The following is a 24,674-nucleotide window of genomic DNA, read 5'->3' as shown; positions in this document are numbered from 1 at the left end:
AACACAAACAAAGGTTGTGCTAAGGCATCTGAATGATGCCTATGGGTAAGCTCCCTCCAGGCCTACACAGACAGACTACATCAGGTCAGGCAGTAGGATATTAGTTCTGAGGGGTAGGAAGTCAGAAACTAATATGTAGGTCAATCAAACCAAACAACCATAGTACACTGATATGCCTCTAGTCAGCATGATAGGTTAGAAAACAGAATGAAATGGAGTACCTGACATACCAGTACAGTCATAAAAATGTGTACAAGTGTCAGGTGTGCCCCCAAATCCTGTGTAGCAATGTAGAAACAGTCAGGTGTGCCCCCCAAATCCTATGTATATATATATAGTAACAATCAGGTGTGCCGCCCCAATCCTATATAGACATGTAGTAACAGTCAGGTGTGCCCCCTCAATCCAATGTAGAAATGTAGTAACAGTCAGGTGTGCTCCACAATCCTGTGTAGCACTGTAGAAACAGTTAGGTGTGCCCCCAAAACCTATGTAGATATGTAGTAGCAGTCAGATGTGCCCCCCCCCCAGTCCTATGTAGAAAAGTAGGAACAGTCTGGTGTGTGTCCCCAATCTGATGTACACATGTAGTAGTACCAGGCAGGTGTGCTTCCCCAATCCTATGTAGACATGTAGTAACAGGGAGGTGTGCCCCCCAATCATATGTAGACATGCAGCACAGATGCCCAGAGGTGGCCAAGGTAGCAGGATAGATTGTAGCATTTGTACAATATGCAGATATATGTGTGTTAGGTTGGTGTGTGTTTCATATTGTGTGAAGGTGGCCAGTATGTATGCATGTTGAGGTTTGAACTGGTAGCCATTGCCCACTACTGCCGATGACAGGGCCAATTCCTCACAACTGCAGTGCCAAAGACAATTCCCACCAGTATAACACATGCTAGCAGTAAGCATTGTAAATTTATGGTGGTAATATGTGTCACCATCTGATATACAACCAGTACACAGGCAAAAGTACCCAAGACATACAGTATATAATGTGTAACTGTGAAATGGATACACCCTTGGAATTGTACATACCGGTATGCATCACATTATCTGGATCTGTAGTAGAGAATACCGGTGTTGTCTGGCTGAACACTTGCAGATCACAAAGGTGATAGGACTGATGTATTGGGAAACAGCTGATGTACCTACACATGCCAGCATAACTGGAATGCCCCATGCATATCTGTGAGTCAGATGCAAGTAGTGTCCATACCACACATGCACCCAGCTCACCTAAACACCACCCACAGGTACCTCTCTGGTCGTATCCCTGTTGTTGGGAATGGGTACAATATGACCCCCACCTGTGTATGGCAGTGGCGAAATAATGCAGCATTGAGTGCAGGTGTCCCATGCAGGTGTGTCCCTAACTGTAGGTAGCACCCTGCCAGCATCCACATCACCTGATCAATACTGATAGAAGGTATTGGCATGAAGACCTAGCACACCTACCCTGTCACCCCAGGGGAATATACTGAATGGCGGTCTGGGACCGAACGACTGACAGAATGCAACAGCCTTCCACAGCTGGCCTGCATCACCACCAAATGGCCTACAGGCCTCTGCCAATGGATTGTGTCTCACACGCACTGCCAGCGCATGTTATGTCATGGACACCCAAATGACAACATAACACACTCCACATAAGCCATATGCAAGGCCATGTGGACAAACCACAGTAACATGTCCACCATGTTCCACTGCATGAACTGTGGACCAACACCAAAACACAGCTCTGATGACGTGATAACCTTAGGGAAAGTATCAGAGAATTTATGCATAATGTATGGAAGAAGATAGAATAATAGAGGGGTGGGGGGCATGCAATGTGCAAGGTCTGACACATAGCTGTGTGCACATACTATCCCTGGCTGCAAACACATAAATGGGTGGCTACAAATCTGCCTGTACACCACAATATGGGTAATGTACTGACTTATGACCCCTGCCACTGGGTAACCTGTGTGAATCTGTACAGTTGTGAGGTATTGCCACAGCAAGATAAGGCCATACTCTCATGTCTATGGATGTACAAGTATGGGATCCTCTGCCAGCACTGTACTAAGGTGCTGAACTGGATACACAGACCCTGCAGCAAGTGTCTGCATCTCCTCTTCCAGAATGACCTAATGTTCCATGAATATGCAGTTGCTTGCCCACAATACCGGACACAGCTGCATTTACGCTTGTTCCCCAGGACATCACTGTGAGCAAGAATGTCCACCTGACAGTACTTGAGGACATAAAACATCACAGTGCATAACAGTACACATGTCTGAATATCTCTGCTAACACCAGTACCATGTAGCAGAAGCAGGACAGACTCAATCACCTACAGCAGACACTATCTCTTGCACAGTTTGACCCCATATTGCCAAATGATCTACAGATACCCTGCAGAAACAGTTTGCTACCTCTAGGTGTACAATACAAAGGTCTGTACTGTAGTACAAACTACCTGGAATGGATCCACGCATTCAATACAGACAGGCATACTGGGCATGCTCACATACTTAGGGAAATAAAAGCAATGTCAGACAACAACATACTGAAAGGTCATACTGGGCATGCTCACACACATAAACAAATGAAGCCCATGTCTGCAAACAACAGTGGACCAGACATATCTGACAGTTGCAGATGTTAGTGCATACACTCCTCAGTATGCACCAGTCATGCTTTGCACACATATTGGATAGGAATGCAGATATATATCCAAGGACAACACACTATAATATGCCAAAAGTAGATATACATAGATATGTGGAAGAGAGTAACTGTGATAAAGAGCCATCCATCATGAGGCCTGTCCCACCCAGCACACAGCCAAATGGCTACAACCACATGATGTGTAAATGTCATTCACTGTAGAAAGTAGCCACTGGTAGCTGTCAGCATTACAGACTATGTGGTGCAAGTGCTAACTGTGCAACATGACTGTACAAGGCAGTAGTCATCTAGTAGCAGTATATACTTACCTGCAGAATATAACCCTGTGTGTGCCTGTATGTGGTGTGTCAACCTCTAGATGAATGGGTTATGGCCCATGCACATGCAATGCCCTCACCATACCCCTACTATGACAAGCCTGCTGATGTCATCCACTTTGAAATGCACCTTTGGGAATGGCGTAGCCCAGTAATCTCTGTGGCGCATCCTAAAACAGTGTAATGCTGTAGTGTGATAAACTAATTAGGTAGGAGCTCTAATCCCAGACATTGCAACTGTGTGTGTATTTGTGTGTCTCTGTCTGTGTAGGGAGCAATGCTTTTTAGGATAGTCACACTCACTACAATTCAAATGCCCTACTTTGACAAGGCTGCTGATGTCATTCACTGTGAAATACATTTTTTGAGAAAGATGTAGCCCAGTAATCTCCATGGCACATTTTATAACTGCGTAATGCTGTAGTGTGATAAACTAGTTAGATAGGAGTTCTAAACCCAGACATGGCAAGTGTGTGTGTGTGTGTGTGTGTGTGTGTGTGTGTGTGTGTGTGTGTGTGTGTGTGTGTGTGTGTGTGTGTGTGTGTGTGTGTGTGTGTGTGTGTGTGTGTGTGCGTGTGTGTAGAGAGCAATGCTTTTTAGGCTAGACACACTCACTACAATACGAATGCCCTACTTTGGCAGGGCTGCTGATGTCATTCACTGTGAAATACACCTTTGGGAAAGTGTAGCCCAGTAATCTCTGTGGTGTGTCACATAACAGCATAATGCTGTAGCGTGATATAGTACTTTGGTAGCAGTTCTATTCCCACACATGGCAAGCGTGGATGTTTGTGTGTGTGTGTTATTTTGTCTGTGTAGGGAGCAATGTTTTTTAGGCTAGTCACACTCACTACAAATCAAATGCCCTACTTAAGGCTGCTGGTGTCATTCACTGTGAAATACACCTTTTGGAAAGGTGTAGCCCAATAATCTCCATGGCATGTCCTATAACTGCGTAATGCTGTAGTGTAATAGACTAGTTAGGGAGGAGTTCTAACCCCAGACATGGCAACTCTGTGTGTGTTTGTGTGTCTCTGTCTGTGTAGGGAGCAATGCTTTTTAGGCTAGACACACTCACTACAATACAAATGCCTTACTTTGACAAGGTTGCTGATGTCATTCACTGTGACATACACCTTTGGGAAAGGTGTAGCCCAGTAATCTCTGTGGCACATCCAATAACTGCATAATGCTATAGTGTAATAAACTAATTAGGTAAGACTTCTAATCACAGACATGGCAGGTGTGTGTGTGTGTGTGTGTGTGTGTGTGTGTGTGTGTGTGTGTGTGTGTGTGTGTGTGTGTGTGTGTGTGTGTGTGTGTGTGTGTGTGTGTAACAACTGGACTCATTGTGGAGTGGGTTTTGCATATTTCTTATATGGTGGCCCTATTATATGTCACAATGTCCACCTTACAAGGATAACAGATGTGAAATAGCCAAGAGGCTGGGGTGGAAATCCATACCCCTACATGTGACATCAAGGCCTGGTGAACAAAGTTAGCAACCTTTGTATTACACAGAAAGCACTCTCAACCCATGTGATATGCACATACACACTTGTCTAGGTAACAACTGCTATGTTGGTAGTACCCTGCATATTGCCCACAGATAGTAACCATGGTAGGATTGCAGTGGACTACACAGGGCATGGCACCCTGTCCATCAGTACAGTATGCACGTACATACAGACAGTGTACGTTCACTATGGTCCCCACTGGATGGCTGCAACACCTGTGGTGCCACCAAATGTGTCCCACAAAGGACATATCATGCCTTATACACATACCCTGTATGGACAGATGCCACTGACACCAGGAAATACCTGTATCTTGCTATCAATGTAGGTGCAGGGCCAACCTGCTGTCCATGACCTGTTCCCAACACATGAGGCCAAGAAAGGCACATCTGATTATAACAATATGTGTACACAACATGGCACAGACACCCCAGATGCTGTTCCATATGTCACTGTACATGCATGTGGGATATGTGCATATCCCAGACAGCATCTATGTCTTGGACTAAAGAACACATACATGGAAAACATTGAACAGCAATGGCCACACACAATATTTACCCAGGTGACTGGATGGTGAATACAATACCCACCTGTGTGTGCCACTCCAGACACTTCACCCCTGAGCCACACTGCATACCATTGTCATGTGGCCTGATGCCAAGGTATACCCTTCACTTAACCTTGTATAGGCTTCTTGCGCAGTCAATCACTACACACCCATGAATCAATGTATGCACTCATGTCAGTACTGGCACCCTGTTTCTGTGTGTGTGGTTTATGATGCTTTTGATCACATTCACACTCAGTATAACCCCGATTGGCATACTAAAGCATGCTGTCTGATGTCAGACACCTCCACATACCATTTGCCCATATAACCTCTGGATAGCCCCTGTGGTGCATGTGATACCTGCACAGTACTGTATTGTGGCAAACTAACTAGTGAGGAAGTGTATTCCTGACCCTGCCAAGTGTATCAATGTGTGTGAGTTCCTGAGTGAGTGTGGCTGTGTTGATGCTGACACCTGTTCATGTGGACAGGCACGTGTACTACACCTACTGTAGCTCTACCATATTTTTTTTTTTTTTTTTTTTAACATTTGTTGACCGGGAATGTCCGACTAGGTTCCACAGAGCCTGTTTTCAGCGGAGGCCCGGGGAGAAATGCTCCAGATGCATGTCTTTGGAATGTGGGAGGAAACCCGAGTACCCGGAGGAAACCCACGCGAACACAGGGAGAACATGCAAACTCCACACAGAAGGCACCCCAGCCAAGAATCGAACCGGGGAACCTCTTGCTGTGAGGCGACAATGTTAACCGCTGCACCACTGTGCCGCCCATCACTGTTGCAGATGTCACTCACCATCACATATATGTTTGGAGAGCTGCTCAACATGTAAGCTATGTGGCATATCCAATAACTGCATAGACGTGATAGCAATACATAGTTAGTCAGGGGGTTGATATCCTGTACTGGTAGGTGTGTGACACAAACATACTTAGGTTTTAGTCTCCACTCCCTCCCTGACTTACTCTGTCTCTGTCTGCCTCTCTCAGTCCCTCTCTGATAAATGTGGAAAACTACACCTGCTTTGCTTAGGCAGCAGCATGTGTTTTGTAAGTGATGCTCATGGTCAGCTGATGGTCTCTGCCTGAATTGCAGCCCTCCTCTAGCTGATTGCATGTGGGACAGCTGTGGTAACATTCCCATAGCCAATTGCATGGAAACACACTCCAATATCTAGGAACATCTTGTTGATATTGGGCCTTTTCATACACTGTGAGCAGGGCCTAGATCTGGTGTTTGGCAAACAGCATCACAGATGGACTGAGGATTTACCTATAACAACATACACTATGGAAACAGGCCAGCACACAGGAGGGGGATGTGCCTGATATGACTACAGAATGTAAGTGTTGCTATTCTGTATTTGGAGTAATGTTGGTTTAACAGGGTATGTGTGGATATGGCTGGTCTACATGTTTTAATACTTGTCATGACAGTGCTATTTTTCTGAGGAAACCCCCATTTGTAGGGTCATCTGCAGACTGGACAGAGTGTGGTGCCTTTTGTTTCTAGTGTTACTCACAGAGCACCTATCTGTGAACTGCAGAAGCATAGTGTGAGGATTGCAGTCAGTACATGGTGACAGCCATGAGAGTTACTGACTTCATATCCCTCATAGGACATATGTCACAACTAACTCTGTTACAACAGTAAATGTATGAGGATATCACAGCAACATTTCAATATTGGCCTTGTGTTTGTGCCTCCAGCTGCAACTTTGTCAACCTTTGCACATATGTCATGCAGTAAGAGGTGCGTATGTTCTGTACACCATAATTTATTGACATCATATCTGATAACAAGCCAGTGAGATATCAGACTGCTACACATGTTATGCATAGTAGGGGTTGTATTTGAGGACATAACCTGGACATTCTGTGGGTGTGTGTATAGTACTGAGGTCTGTGTACCTATAGTGATTGCTGACAGTGTGTGTATTGTGAATATATATCTTGGCATGTGTACAGACTGTGGTAGATGTCATTGTTCTAGGTCCTGTTCTATCTGATGTTACATGCTGCTCCAGTGTATGGTACCTTATAGGCTTACACGTTTGTAGGGACAAACACACACATGTCCCATACAACAGACAGGCATCATCCCACACTGTGTAGTGGCCCAGTATATGTAGAGTTAGTATGTGAGTGGCACATATGAGGATGGTGTTGATCAGATAGGCCATACACTGTAATATTACACTAGCTTACCATATGTGGCTGTGTTCACATTGGTTGTGGTTATGCACTTTCACACAGGTGTTTGTTACTCTGTGCTGTGACATGCCTGTAGAGCCTGCTATATATGCAGGTACATGTTTATTCCCCCATAAGAAATGTAGGCCAGTGTTGTGGCAGTCTGCCTGTAGCCTGCACAGTGCTTTGTTACATGCCTAGCAGCTTAGTGTACTTACCCAGTGTGATGTTATGTCCATATACTTGCCAAATGTACTGCTGCCAGGCCAGCATAACAGTCATGTATTTCAGACAAAGCAGTGGGAAGCTGTACAGATGTATGACACTAATTAGTGGGTAGTATGTGGCCATGTCACCTCGGTACCAGCAGTTATTATGTGTCAGGACAGAGAGGGGTGTGTGAATGCATAACCTATGGGGGGGGGCAAATGTATACCAGTATGTACGTGATATACCCATCTACATGGCTGTCAACATCCACATTGTCAGGCTTGGTCCCCATGTCATGCACTAAGGGGTTCTGTGTATACCTCTGGACTGACCAGAATGTGTCAGACTGTCCACGTTTATTGGCCATATCTCTGATGTATTCAACAGGATCATTACTGTACTAGCAGTGGTATTGTACTATTAAGTCCTTAGGAAGTCTGTCAGTAGCCAATGGCACACCTGTTTAAAGCAGATGTGATCTCCCACACACAACATGTCTGAGAAGACAACCCTTATTACAGTAGCAATAGCCTACATATATACCTGCAATACATACCTGACATCCCCTTGCACTAAGAGGTTGGGACTATTGGGGCTGAAGTAGGACTCCGCTCCATGTTCTGGACATATGGTGAACATATATCTATATATAATTATCCATATATCTATATAGATATATACACATATACATATCAACATACATAGATGGATATGTATATGTGTATATATATATATATATATATATATATATATATATATATATATATATATATAAACACACAGATATATACATATACATAGCAATATATGTCTACACATATACAGATGGAGATACATATGCACATATACTTATGGATATCTACATATATATTGACAATAATAGGTATATCAGAATAGATATGTATGCACATATAGTTATAGATAGCTACATATATATCTACATAATTGACATACCTGTACACATAGGATGTGCATACATGTATAGCCATATAAATATATATATATATATATATATATATATATATATATATATATATATATATATATATATATATATATATATATATATATATATATATATATATATATATACCTGAAGATATGTACGCATTGCCATACACATGTTGCACTGTACAGATGTGTATACAGACAAATGTAGGAATATACATGTGTATGTACATGTAGACATATGTCAAACTATTATATGTATATATCCATATTCCTGTCATGTGTAAACCTCACAGTTGTCTATACCCTCCCAGATGTATCTCACCGTATGTATCTGTTATGTGTACATTATGATAAAACAACATATGTGATGCAACAGTCATATTAATAACAAGTACTACACAATTGTGGAAGTAAAGGCGATTTTTCAATACTAATCAATATGTGTATTGACAGATATATTGGAAAAACAACAGCTGTCTTCACAGTGGTCTTGGCATAGTGGTTAAGTGTTCTGTCTATAGTGTACAGGGTCCTGGGTTGAAGACCTGCACGGGTTGTTCATTTTGTTGTTGGGCAGAACAAGGGCTGTTGGATACAGAGTGGTTAAGGCAGCTTTGAGCAGCTGTAAGCGTGTTTGTGTGGGTTTGCACAAAGCTAAGCAGTGCTAAGCTATGGGTAAATGTACGGGTGCTTACACAGTGTAGTTTTCGCTTACCAGTGCACAAATCAGCTTAGCTGTTATAGTGCAGCAATTCTGACACCTGCTAAGCATGGCTTAGCCCTGGTAACCAGTTCACACCACCCAGGGTAATGACATCTGCAATAAGTGTATGTAATGCAATGTACAATACATGTGCCTATATGCTGTCATTACAGTAGCAAGGGGCGTGTGCCATGTCTGAGACACAGATGTATATGAGGCCTGTACAGCACTGTTATTCATATGAATGTGTTACATACAGGCGTAGTAGGCCAGGGTACATGCTGTCACACTGGCATGTAGCGTATCATGGTGGTACTACTGTTGACAGTGCTTACCCAGGCAAGAGTAGAGTGCTAAATTTAGTACTGACAACAGGCACACCTGCAGGCATAGCTGAACTCTGAGGCCTCACTGTTGTATCCCTGGTGTGTGAGCTGTGTCACAGTATATAACCCCTACTGGATAATGATCTGACATGTGGAATGTAACTGTAGACTACTGTCTTTACAGCACATGTTAGTGAGGGCTTCTGACATGTAATTATGGCATACATATTGTTGTCAAAATCTATCTGTCAACACATTCATCCTACTGCATAGCTACTTGCCAAGCTGATGACTGTCAGTCCCTGTACAGATGTGCAGATGGCAGTTATCCAGCTGGGTTATGTACAGGCAACCTAAGCTGGATTGATACTGACATGTCTGTCCAGCTGTATAATAACTGGCACATATAGGAGATAACACCCTGTATGCATCAAATGCCAGGGGTACCTCCACTACACTTCCTCAGTCAACAGAACATGCTTGGTTACAGGTCTCCATCACAGACACTAACTATGTGTTTTAATGCATGTTGCATGCATGCCAACTTGATCACCTCAGTGGCCATGTGCAGGAAGCACCTGGAGGATTGGCTGATGCATGTCACTCTCACTCTGAAGGTCACCACAGTAGTGTCTGTCGATAGATTGCCTGCTGCCACATGGCATGTGGCAGGATACCACTGTACACACATCCCCTACACAACCCATCTCTCCTTGGACAATAGCTGGGTACACAGCTATGACCACCTGCAGCGATGCACCCCAGTACTGACACATGTGCATGTGTGAATTACTGAGTATAGCAGTGTCTGTGTGTTAGCATGACTGTACTTGAGAATTCCATGAGGTCAACCACCACAACACCCATTGCCATAGTCAGTTGTGGCTGCTGCTGTATGGGAAATTACATGTACCCTGTTAAGCTCCTCTCCATACCGGCTACACGAGCCTTGCAGTACCAACACAACAGTCTTGTACAAATGGGTTGATAGGTATGGGATACCCTTTGAGTTCTGGCAAGTGTGTGTATGTGTGCATGTCTGTATATCTGTAGTTTACAGCATTCCAAGGCCACATACTCCTATTACAATGCCCACTGCCACAAAGTGGTACAGATAGTGTTGTTGCTGCCCCTAGGTGAGGCATGACAATGCAATGCCCTACTATGCCTTTGGCATGCACATTAGATGCATATCCCTGTAGTACCACTGTTGGGATATACAATGGGTTGTATCACAGTTGTGGGTAATGTGTGATGGTGGACATGTCAGAGTGTCATCCTGGGTTTCAGGGAGTACAATATCCACTGAGGGATGAGGGTGCTGTGTACACTGTCATTACACCAAGGTACACCCAGTATATGTCCTATGTACCACATTATGGTTACCACTGTCACCATCAACCATACAGGTAATTGATACCACAATCCAGGCCAGTTATGCATGTGCTCTGTGCAGCCTACCTGTAACACATTGGACACATGGGCAAGTTAGCAGCGATAGCCCCAGGTCTCTCGGATGTGTGTCTGTCTGTTATGTGTCTGTTAATGTGTATATGAAGGTATGTCACACTATGTATTTTCCATATACACCCATTACATCCCCCATTAGCATACTGTACATGTCTGGGGATGGTCTGCATGTAACATGCAACCTGGAACACACGTCACCCTAAATGCTGTGTGGTATGTGCAATGAAAGACACACACTTCAGTATCACTATATACCTAGGTAGGGGTCTAGTCCCAGTGTTGCCAAGTAAAAGTGTGCATTTATGTGGATGGGTCTACATCAGGTTGCAGATTATACATGTCGCAGCGGGTCACCTGTCCATGTGGCACAGGCAATAACTGTTATACAAACATGTGACATGTGTTCAACTGTACCTCGGATATGTCACAGCCATGGATGCCACATTGTGGAATATGACTGCAGACCATCGTCATGCTGACACATGTACACCTACAACACAAATGGAAAACATTATAGAGACCACAATCGGCCAGTGTTACTAGCAGCTATAATGCATCATTGCTGGATGGCTACACTAACTGACATATATGCATTACACTTTACTCCTGACAACATGTTACACTGCAGTACTTTGGTACACTGTAGTACAGCCACTGTGTGCATGAGAACCATATTAGCCTGTCCCTGCATTGATGGTATGGATGACAGTGATGTGGCACATGTATCATCATATGCACAGAGTGTGTTGTTGGTTTGCCAGAGGCCTAGGGTGGGCAATATATTTGACACCATGTGTGTGGGTGAGGGGTGTAATGAGGTGAACTGGGCATGGTGATGTGGTGTGTGCAAGTATGGGGTTGCCCTAGGTGTGTTTGTATAGTGTGTAGGTATGCATGCACACAGTTCTGCCATATGGCTGCCCTACACTGGTGTTTATGGACAGCTGCAGACCATACCTGGCAGGGTGTGCAGTTCACTGCCTTCAGCCATGGAAACATGGACTGTGCCTGCCAAGGGTTCCATGGGCACATTCAGGTACAGGCTACTCTCACCTGATGAAGAAAAATGTCTGCTGGAACCAGGTCCCTCCTGGGACTGGCCAGGACCACATGCTCATGGCCTGCTGTGGTGTGGTGTGGATAGTGCCCCACCACAGTTCTGGGGCTGGTACTGCCACTACGGGAGCCCCTTGGTTTCCTAGCACATTCACATTGACGGCCAGCTATTGGCATTGCTGGACTATGTCCAAGCGGCCATTGCTGCACTCCCACCACACGTTCAAGCATGGACAAACCACGGTTGATGAGTGCCATCATCTCACCAGACCGTCTATTCATGAGCTCAGTAAATGCACAGAGGGCACCAGACAGTTCACGGAAGTTGTCACTTGCAGATGTAAGAGCAGCTCTCTGCAGCCTCAGGCCCTGTCTGGTGTAACGTTCCATACATGCCTGCACTGCCATGATAGCCTGAAATATGCACCTGCTGGTACCAGCTGTGTCACATCTGTCAGGGGTATGATGACCAGCGGCCCTACCACAAGCACAATGGACCATCTGCCTATGTGGTGCCCTGTTGGACATCCGGCTATACCTGCTGCAATGATACACAGTAGGCATTGTGCACTGCCACTAAATTCCAGCTGTCGCTCCGCTATGACCACTGGTGATGGGGTATGTATAGGCACTGAAAGTGTGTGTGGGGTCGGGGTGGCTAAAAGGGGGATGTCAAATGATAGCACTGTTTCGACCCCTGATAACCCCACCTGTGCCTCAACAGTACTATCATCATCTTCGTTGCCTGTATGGACACTAGCATCAGATTGCATACAGGAGGGACCCTGACTCACCTCGCCACCTGTGGGGGGAAAACAATAAATGCAGTTTAAGACCTGTACAGCATTGCATAACAGTACACACACACACACACACACACGCACACACACACACGCACACACACACACACACACACACACACACACACACACACACACACACACACACACACACACAAATTAACACACACACCACCTTAATACCCACCTGTCCATGACTTTACAAGCAGTCCCACATATATTCCCATGCGTTCCCCATCCTGCATCACACTTGGTAACATACACTCATTGATAACACTCATTAATGTATCAGTCCTCTAAATGCCTAGACAAGTGATCACAACACAAGACCTGTTACTCCATTACCTGCCTGACCTGAGTGGAGTGGTTTCACATGGCCTCACTACTGTCATTCAGTGTTCACCCTGTGTATGTCCAGACATCATGAGCATGGCCCCTATATGTGGGGGCTACTGTGTTCACTCCATAACATTATGCACTTGAGTGTCATGTGTATGTATTGCTCAGTAAATGTCAGTTATGCTGCTCAATCAGCCTATCATGTGACAACTGTAATATATGGATACACTCCCTGGAGTTAACTAGTAATTCCCCAATGCATCTGTAGTGCTGCATATGTGGGCTGTCAGTCACCTCTCTGCTCAATGCAATATTAATGGTATACCTGGTGTCTACCTTCCCTCTCAATGCCTGTTCCATGCTACAGACCTTATTATACTATCAGCTGTCCTGTGATTACATACATGACAAGTATTCCTGGTGTGTCATGTAGCAGTCCATGCCCATGTACTGCACAATCCCAAAGGGAGGTACTGCTGTATGAACAACCCCACAATCACACATGTGCATACATGGGCACCCACAAAAACACACACACATGCACACACAAATCCTACATGCATCAACCTCCCTCCACTTCACCAGAGTGACCTTACAGACAAACTAAACACCCACCAGGATGCATACACACACACACACACACACACACACACACACACACACACACACACACACACACACACACACACACACACACACATAAAGGTAAGGTTGCACAATGATAGTACACACAACCCTCCTATTACCCATCTGTCAACATGCATAAAATATGGTGCACAACAGCATGCAGTGCAGCTATAGTCAATCCACGCTAGCAACAGTATACATGTGTGTGATGCATGTGCTGTGTTACTAGGTGATGCTCCTTCCCCTGGATACCACTCCACCCATGTACATAGTATGGCTGTGCACCTGTTCTGCACCCTGCCATGTACTGTGCACCACACCTCACAGGTGTACAACCCATTGCTGAATGTGTAGCATTGTGTCAGTTATGTCAGCGTTAATACTCACAGCCCCTATGTTTTTCAACAACACATACCTGGGATGATATGTGGACAGATGTCATTGTGAATGGCTGATGTCTGATTTACCGCTCTCAACATCAGTGGACAATGTATGACCAATCCAATACTGTTACACTGACAACTGTCAGAGCATATCGTGGCTGTGAGGAGTGTACACACCCTTGCTGATATGACACACCCTTCCTTGATCTGTCATGGGACCACATCACCGCATATATTAACAGTACATGAGCCTGATATGTGACATATGTCCTGTACTTTCACATGCAGTGTCTACAGAACGGGTTAGGTGTGCAGATGCTGACTGCGATGCATACACTCCATGTGGCCATATGTGTACACACCCTTATCATGACGGTTTGTTGCACCTTTTGTTATGTGTTCTACAGCAGTCACTACTCCTGGCAAGGTTATATTAGCATGAGCCATCTGCATTTGCCAGTGTATATTCAGTCTGTCCTACACATGTCCCCCTAATCTGCATGATTGCGAGGTCTATTCATGTGCACATCCCTTGGTGTTCACACACTGCCGTCACTATTGCTATGGGGTAGGATTACATCTGCCACAGTTCCTGAACCTGACTATGTGCAGATACAGCCATTATTAACATCCTTAGGATCCCTGCTGCAGTGCACTGGTGTGTCATGCTGACACCCCCACACCTTCAGCCTTTTTGCAGATGCTTGACAAGTAAGCCTTACACATGTGTGTCAGTTTGCAGTGTCCCATACACTGAACACCACATGTTACAGCCTAGTCCCAGCTGATAATTTGGACCACAGTAATAAGTTATGCCATAGTTATGCCAGTTAGTCTCAGAAAACCCCAGCCCTAAACCAACTACTAGACCAATATTCAGCAAATCACCCTTTATGCTCATCTAACAAAACCCTGCTCTGCATAACCAAAGACAATAACACTGCAGGAAAGAGTCTTTTCTCTCATACCATTGCAAGGGAATGGAATAACCTCCCCCAAAATATCTCCTCAACACCATCCATCTCACTTTTCAAAAAGTCACTTAAGTCACACCTCTTGCATTCATGGCTCTGTCCTTGCATCACATAAAAGCTTTCCTGCTCTCCTCCAAATCTTCCACCCCTCATCTCTTCACTGCTTACCTCAGCTAATTTTTACTACTCAAATACTCCCTTTCAGGGAATACTAGCCTGCAAACTATGTCCCACACTGTGATACACCTGCAGAATAGCATAAATTGTCTTGGTTGCATTCTTTCACCTTTTATGCTTTGTTCCACCAATAGCGACATCCAAGGCTTACTATGTATATACCAAGCTTGCTTAAGTTCAAACTGTGTACAATATATCTCCTTGACTGTATATATGCCACAGTACAGAAATTTCCTGTAATGTTCTTGTTATTTGCTGCATTTGTTGTTATGCTATGGAGCTTTTCTCCCTGGGCCTCTGCTGTAAATGGACCTTGTTCCAGTTGGACTTTCCCGGTAAACAAATGTAAAATAAAATTAAATAAATAAATAATAGTGTAACTCTGCAACAGTTGCCATTGTCCTACAGGTATAAACACTGGTGTTTCACTGTATACGGGTGATGTTTCAAACATGTCCATACTGTAGGCCATGTCTCCCACCATTATGTTATTCCCCGTGGACACATTCCACAATGACAGGATGTTAGTAATCTTGCAGGTGTCTGAAATACCCTTCCAATACCCCATCATTGTCACCACTGTGATGCCATGCAGTTAACAGCAACAATACTTACACATGTACAGCATTGATTCTGGGTAGGTGTGTTAAATGTATGCATGGAATATACCATAACCATTACATGCCCCGTGTATTGGCAAGCATCAACATAAACTATACTCACCAGCTACAGGCTGCTGCCTTGGTGGTATACCGGAGGGACCTATATAAGAGGGTGAGAGATCCAAAGTTAGTGGCCACACCTGTGGCATTGCTACAGGGTGGGTGCAGCATTACAGTACATCAACAGTACATGTCCACAATACTACCACATATGCACATTTGTTTATCACTACTATGCAATAACAAACTATATCCATGAAATGTCAGATATGCATGATCTACCTGTACAGATGAGGATGTATACGCAACAGTGGTCTACTGATGTGCCGTGTGGCCTTACCTGCACACTCCTCAGATGGTGTGTGGGCAGCACCCACCTCCACAATGGTGTCTGGCAGTTGTTGGCTATGCAGACAGGCAGGTGCCATGAGGATGGTAGGAGCTCCTCCACACGTGTCAGGGGGGATGGATGGCATGGCTCCCCTTTTTGTGAAGTGATCCCCCCCGGACTGTAGCAGCACACTGATGGGCATTGCAAAGCAGGTCAAAACAATGATGCTGGACCTGCTAATAACTGCAGTTGTGCAGTCTGACATCACTGACACTGTGGACTAGGTCATTCCACAGGGTGGTCCACGTCTACTGATCATGGGTTGTCCAGCCAAACAAGATAGGGTAGTGCTGGATTATGTGGTTTACCACAATGTCATTCACAGCTGCTGAGTAAGCTGGAAGCCTTCCATGTGACATCTTGCCTGAAAGACATAAAGATGGACACAGGTGTGAGCAAGTCATGCAGCAAGGATACCACAGTTCTTAATACACATGACTGTCACCCCCCACAATATCAGTGACAACAAACTGTACACACAGCTCAATTGGTATGGCTACAGCTTACCTACCAGTGGGGTAGATATTGTATTATACCACACTTTGTGAAATGTGTTTGTAGCGATGTTCCCTGTGTGGACACTATCATTGCTGGCCTGTTACAGACTATTCACCTGCATGCCATTATCAGGGCCACTATGGTTCCATATATGCCTGTGGTATGCTTGCTATGTGGTTGCTGCACATCTGACATTCAGTGTTATTGGGGATATTTATACATGCTGTTGGACATGTTCCAGGATTGTGTAAACTATTACTACCCACATATGTTCTATAAAAGTGACACAATAGCATGTTTATGTGATATTGGCCAGCAGAACCACCTCTCCAGACTCATCTGCCCATGTTACCAGGCCACTTCACATGTGGGATCTACCCTGGGGCCTCCTTATGTACTGGTCCAGCAATACCTTCAGGTAGAACCAACTCAGGGGATGTTGTTCCCCTGCTGGGGGCACACTCAGACATGATCTTGTCCCCCGAGGTCAGGCTCAGGGTCTTTTCCATTACAGGCTCCACAGACACATGTGGGATGTGCTACATCACCTTGAGGCACCCAGTACACATTCACAGGGTCCACATGCTCCTCATGCTCAGCCACCAGGCCAGGCACCTTCAGGACGTGGACTGCTGTTGTGAGTAGCAGGGGGTGGGAGGCCTATTCCCATTGTGTCCATATTGTGGCCCATGGGGCTTCCACATCACAGACCACACACACCATCCAGGGTGTTTATCCACCACATATGTCACATACCACCCCTATAGGCTGTCCTCTATATCTACCAACCCTGTCCACCTCCACAACTATACCTGCCATACCTCCCCATATTCCCATTCCATACTTCACAGACAAGGGCAATGTGGTCCCAACAAGGGGATTCACATGTGACATACCAGTCCATGTTGCACACACTGACAGCTCTAGATATCTGTGTGTATTGCTATGTGTGCTGTTCCCTCACACATAGCATGCAGCACTGTGGTGGTAATATAGGAGACATGTATTTACATACATATATGTTTGCGGCGTGTTTGTATATATGTAGACATGTGCATATAGGTATATAGCTATATATGTGTAGATATATATGTTGTTGTCTATATGTGTTTATATATATGTCTATACATGGGTATCTGTATATTTGTGGACATACGTATATATATATATATATATATATATATATATATACACACACACATACGCATACCTATATATGGGGTACATTCAGACATCAAGTCCACAATCTCACAACCCCTTCATGCACAGCTGCACTATTCTGCTTTGCTACAACACAGACAGATGCCACATATGGACACAACCTGACATTTGAGGGGTATATGAGGGGCAGATTGCAGGTAGCCCTATTACACACTTATGGCATTCCTGCATGCTACAATACAGGTTAGTCTGCGTATCCTGCAAGAGGTGGGCTGTGGAACCCAGGTGTCCATCATTATGGCATTCCTTCCACCACCAGCTATTGGCCATAATAATATACATACTTACCATTACACAACACACACTATGATGGTTTACATCGTATCAGTCAGTGCTGCTCTGCACAGTTGATGGGTATGGCCCACTGCCCACAGGGACAGACTCTATTGTCTATCTTCATATATAGATATGTTATATCTATTTAGATATAAATATATATATATATATATATATATATATATATATATATATATATATATATACATACACACACCCACATACATCTACATGTTTAAATGCATTTCCTGTACTAAATATCCAAAAACAAAACAGCACCAAAGCACAGCTATCACCATAAAACATAGCTTTAATAGATAAAAAACAGGGTAAGCACTTTTACACATAAAATGTGCTTCATCAAAGTGCTTAAAAACAGTTGAAATAAATACCATTTATGGCATCAATTAAACATTCAAAACATCCAATAAAAAAGCACATCCAATTAATAAATAAAAATGGGTAGAATCATTTAAAGAGGCCCCTTGCTTTTAAGGCTTAATGGAAACTCTCCCATTTATACCAGGAAATCTAGCAGCTTGCATCCTGATTATCCAAATAATTCACTCTCTTTAGTATAATTCCTGAAGGCACCACCTCGAGTTTTGCAGCTTACCAACTCAATCACTGTAAAATCAAAAACATGGTCATTGCCATGTTCTGCATGGTGTTTAGCTAAAGCATTGCTCTCATCATGCCTTTGTGTACAATACATGTGCTCCCTCATCTTTTCTAAAAGAGACCTATTTGTCTTGCCTATATAGAAACTGTTACAGGCTCTGCACTTGGCCAGACATATAAGGTTCCTAGAACGATGGTCTGCAGAAACACTAAAATGAAAAATCTTATCTGTAACTGGATGAACAAATTCTACATAGGTATCAATGTACACCCAGAAGTTACACTTAGAGTAGCAACGCATAGACGGGGATACAGCTATATCACTCATATGATTTTTCAGAACTACGTTTCTTGTAACAAAGGTGTCTCTTTAAAGACTTTTTATTTTTAAAACAAAAACTAGGCCGTTTGCCTACCACAGAACAAATGTCTAAGTCTAAATGCCTCCCACAGAACAAATGTCTAAGTCTAAATGCAATATGGACCAGTTGTTCTTCACTATCTGTATGATGTGATCTACATCACTAGTATAGAAAATTGACATCAGTAGAGTATTAGACGTTGCAGCCATATCACTAGACCCCTTATTCTCAGGAGATGACTTCTGAGAAAAGTACGGTCTACACCTACTTCTCCTGTTATTCCTAGTAAAGTATAAAGCCTCTTCTACCTCCATAGTCCCATAGCCTCTGGCTAAAAGTTCATCTCTGAAATGACCAATATCTCTTTCTTAGAGCATATCATCGTTGTTCAATCTTGAAATACGCATGCTCTGGCCTCTGGCTATATTCCTAAAATATGGCTTGAATGCATGATCGTCCTTTGTAACAATGTACTTTTCCTACAACTCTTCCTGAACAATATAGTGGTTAACGTACAACTGGGATTCACCACTACCTTTACATCTAAAAAATCCATATCAATCAGAGATGACTTAATTGTGAATGACAAAAATGAAACAGTATTATTCAAATGACAGATAAACTGCTCTAAATGTTCATGAGGTCCTTTCCAAATAAGAAAAAGGTCATCTACAAACCTCCTATAAAATATAACATGAGGTTTGTAGAGAAAAACATGTTCAGGATTTCCTAGACCGTTATATTATGTAGCAGAGTGTGGGTGACAGTGATGAGTAATACCTTATTATTCAGATCAACTACAACACTAACAATGCAATACAATACCAAAGTAAACAGTACCAGTACAGGGTATCACTCTTTTATTTCTGGGCACAATGTTCGTACCTGATGGACCTGTGGGAGCAATGTTTGTTAGCACTACCTGACTGTTGCCACACAAAATACCAGTTTTACATTAGTATTATGCACTTACATCTCACTCTGTTACTGTACACACTCTGGTCACAGCTGGACAACACAGGGGTGTAGATGGGACATACTTGGCTTATTACTCTCGTAGCAGTTTGGGGAGTTGCTAGAGTGACAGATTTGTTCTTATAGATGTATGACAATCAGTTGTATTTCTTGTTTGCAACCTATACGTCTAGAATCATCCCACTGATTTCCCAGGGGGACACAGTGACAGGCAGCAGATATGGGCCAATTTACTGGACATTCTGGACATATCTGTACAGTTGTGGGGTATGATTCGGTATGCAGACTACTACCACTCCCTGGATTTGAACCATAGCTGTGTGTGCTAAAAATATGACAGTTCACATCTCAGTTTTGTGTGCTATTTGGATTTTGCTGTCTGTCTTTACACTGTTTCTGTCCATGTCTCTCCCAGTGGTACTAGTTGACCTCTGGAGATTACACCAGTCATATAGACATTCCTACACATTTTTTCTTTATTTTGCACAGTGTGGGTAACAGTGCTTAATACAACAGTACTATTAAGTGATTACAAATCTACATTACCATATGATACCAATAAACACATGCAGTCCAGCAGTTAGACCTTCATTGTCAGGCTATTATGCTTTTTATTACATACAACCTATATGAGACTCTTTCTGCCATATTTGCTTGTGTATGCAGTGCTTGCCTTAAACAATACAGGTTGTATACAGGCAATTGACTTACTAAATCAGATAGATTTATTTCCTATGACAGTACATGCAAGAGTATTACTAACCTGCCTCATGTCGCAACCTCTCCAAGTGACAGCCATGGGCCTCCTGGTTCACAGCCCGCTCACTTGCCACTGTAAAGGACATAAGAGGAATATTTAGCCATACATATCCATAATATACATGACTTGGCAATTATTAAACAGGTAGTGGAGTGATACTTACACACTACTGGGACCTCCCATGTTGTCCTGGCCTCTTGGATCCACTGATCCAAGAGCTCCTCCTTTCGCCGCTTCAGGTCAGCATAGTGATGTTTGACCTGATATCCAGTTCTGGATATGCCAGTGTCACTGGTGAAGTCACAGGTGAAACAGTTCCAGGCTTTTGCTTTATACTGGGAACCCTGGTACTGGCCCTGCAGCAGTCTCTACTCATGGTCTTTAACAAGGAGTCCTGCCATGACTCTGGATTCCTTGATGCCCCAGCGCTGTGCAAAAAGTGCACTCCCTCTCCCATTCCAGACATGGTGCCTGCAAGGGGAAGCTGCAACCAGTTATGAGATGTATTCCCACCTGTTGGGTTTAAATAGGGCCGATTTCTTGCACTTTGCCATGATTTGATGGTTTTGAAAAGGCTAAGCTATGGGCAAATCTGCTTACCTAAGGCTGGCATTGTTTAAAGGTGTATACCAATGGGCAAATTGAGTTAGCTGTCCTACACATTGCTTACACATACTAAGCTGGCCTGTGCAATGCTTGGCATTGCTTAATATTTAATTTGCATTGTATTTGCTTTTTGGCATTGATTTATTATTAATTACATGTTATATATGTGTATGGTATCCATGATTCATGTGTACGTACACTGTATGGGGTCCCTGTGTTTATTAGGGGGCTTCAACACATTATTACAATTACACCTCACATCTGGGCTTACTGCAGTACTCCAGTTCACATATTTGTGTTATGTAGTAGGTTATACAACATACAAATGTATATAGATTCGTTTCACATGTTCAGTTTGATTTTTGCATAGTGAGGATTTGTTTGGTGATACCTATATCGTATGCACTGCTATGATGGCTTAGTGTTAAGTCACTTTAGCTATGGTGTGCAGGGTGTTGGGTTCGAGCCTTGTTGAGACTGTTTTTTTTGTTGCTGGACAGAACAAGGGCTGTTGCATACAGAGTGATTAAGGCAATTTTAAGCATTTGTAAGCGGGTTTGCGTGGGTTTGCATGAGGGTAACAAATGCTAACCTCCAGTTAAATATGCTTACAGAGAGTTAGCTTCAATATTGCTTAACCTGTATGCGCATTGCTTACTCCTGTGCACACAAGCGTAAACCCGCTTACTAGTGCTTACATAGGCTTACTCCTGCTTACTACTGCTGACTAGTACTTACACATGCTTAGTATTGCTTACTCACGCTTACCACTGCACTAATTTAGACAGTAATATCTAATGGTTTTTGGGAAGGTGGGGGATTTGGACACTGTATGGAGTTATCATTCATTACACATTTTACCTTCCAACTGTATCCCTGATTCCTGTGTACATATACTGTATGGGGCACATGTGATTATCTGTGGACTTTGCAACATTATGACACTGACACCTCACATATGCATTTAATGCAGTACTCCAGTTCAGAAATATATGTTATTTAGTAGGTTATGCAACTAAAAATATTGATCATAAAGTGATTTGACATGAAAATGGAATGTGCTGCAGCTGGACTCGAACTGGGAATGGATGCTCGTAAGGCGAATGCTCTGCCCATTACACTATTGGTATACTGCTTCATTTGTATGTATGTTGCTTTTTATCCTCTTCTGCCATTTAAGCTGCATTAACCGTAGCTAAGCAATGGGCAAACCTGCACACCTACAGTTAAATTTAATCTGTTTCATAAAAAAAATAAAATATCTTTATAGTGTTTGTTTTTGCTATTGCTCTTGTACATGTGGGGGGGTGTTGCTGGGGGTATGCGTACACCTATGAGTGGTTTCACTCATTCTTTTAGGACTTGTCTGCTGTTCTTCATTGCAGGGGCATGTATATTCTGAGAGCTCTGCTCTCAGACACGGTCCCTGCACTCTTACATGCTCTGTGTAAGATTAGGAGTTCAGGCAGCGCACTGTATTCATGTGTGTGTGTGTGTGTGTGTGTGTGTGTGTGTGTGTGTGTGTGTGTGTGTGTGTGTGTGTGTGTGTGTGTGTGTGTGTGTGTGCGTGTGTGTGCATGCATGTGTGTGTGTGTGTGTGTGTGTGTGTGTGTGTGTGTGTGTGTGTGTGTGTGTGTGTGTGTGTGTGTGTGTGTGTGTCATTATGAAATTGCATTAACTACTGAGTGATTTTATTTTTAAACAACTTTTTATTTGATTTTACATCCAGGATTCAAAGTCAAAACAATTATACATATTTGAAACAAAAGAAAAAAATAACAAAAAACAAAGAAATATTCAACTACGTACACCTATGTGCAATCATCCATGGCAAAGTTCAGACTAAAATGTTTATACCATTAATATTTGTCTAATAACAGTTGTAATTTCTGTCAGGCCAGTTTTTATGAGTTAAGCTAGATGTTCTGGTACAGATGGTGTGTAATTCACTTTTACACACATCTTTAGCTAAAATTATAAAGTCTGTAAACAGTAGATTTTGCTTACTCTTTTAGTGCATTGTAATGATTTTTCTTGCATTGGCCAGAAGTGAACAAAGGAGTGAAATTTGATGTTTTGGTATTCCACCTGGTATAAGAACATTAAATAGCAGTAAGGAATTAGTCATATAACAATTATCAGTCCACAAAGCCTTAACAAAATATTTGAAATCCTCCCAAAATTGTAATACAACTCTACACTCGATAAACACATGATTCCAGTAAGCTTCCAAGAATTCACCACATCTCCAGAATTTTAATTATTTTTCTTTGAGATAATAGCTATTTTATGAGGACTGAAAAAGTTTCTGTTTAAAAATGTCCAGGTATATAGCTTCCAATATGGAGAAGATGTGGTGTTATTTAATGATTTTAATAACAATTTTTTATTATCAGGTGAAAAAGATTCTTTATCATACTTGTAGGGTAGTCCCAAAAGATTAAATCAAATGGTAAAGATTCATCTCATAAGACTTTGCATATAGAGGAAATACATAAATTATGACTCATATCTGTCAAGATGTTGCACATTAATAGTTGTAGTAATTTTGGCAAAGTAATGATCTCTGTGTTTATTTAATTTTTTTCATTTATTCTCAACAAAATGTCGTAGAGCTTATAATATCAACCAGTTATCTTGTATAACATTGTATCTAGCTAGGAGTATGTTTGATGGCGACTTTGTTATTATCCATAAATTGATACCAGAATTTTAAATTATTATCTTTAAGATTTAACATTTTATTTAAGTTAAAGGACTCTAAGCAGTCTGGGGTATTCATAATAGGGAAGATAAGAAAAAGTAGCTGTTTAATACTATAGTTATTTTCTATTATACTTTTAAAGCAATTAAAGAATTGATTACTACAGTATGTGAAATGATTGAAATTATTGTTATATAGACAATAATCCCATAGTATCCAATATATTTTGCTTATTCCTAACAAGGGGGTTATTTAAGCTTCATAATTACTACTAGATATTATATATATTTCATGTAACTGTTTCC

This window comes from Protopterus annectens, chromosome 1.part1 (assembly GCF_019279795.1).
Source record: "Protopterus annectens isolate FY-2018-M chromosome 1.part1, PAN1.0, whole genome shotgun sequence".
Classification (NCBI taxonomy): Eukaryota; Metazoa; Chordata; order Ceratodontiformes; family Protopteridae; genus Protopterus; species Protopterus annectens.
Note: the sequence above shows the minus strand (reverse complement) of the source record.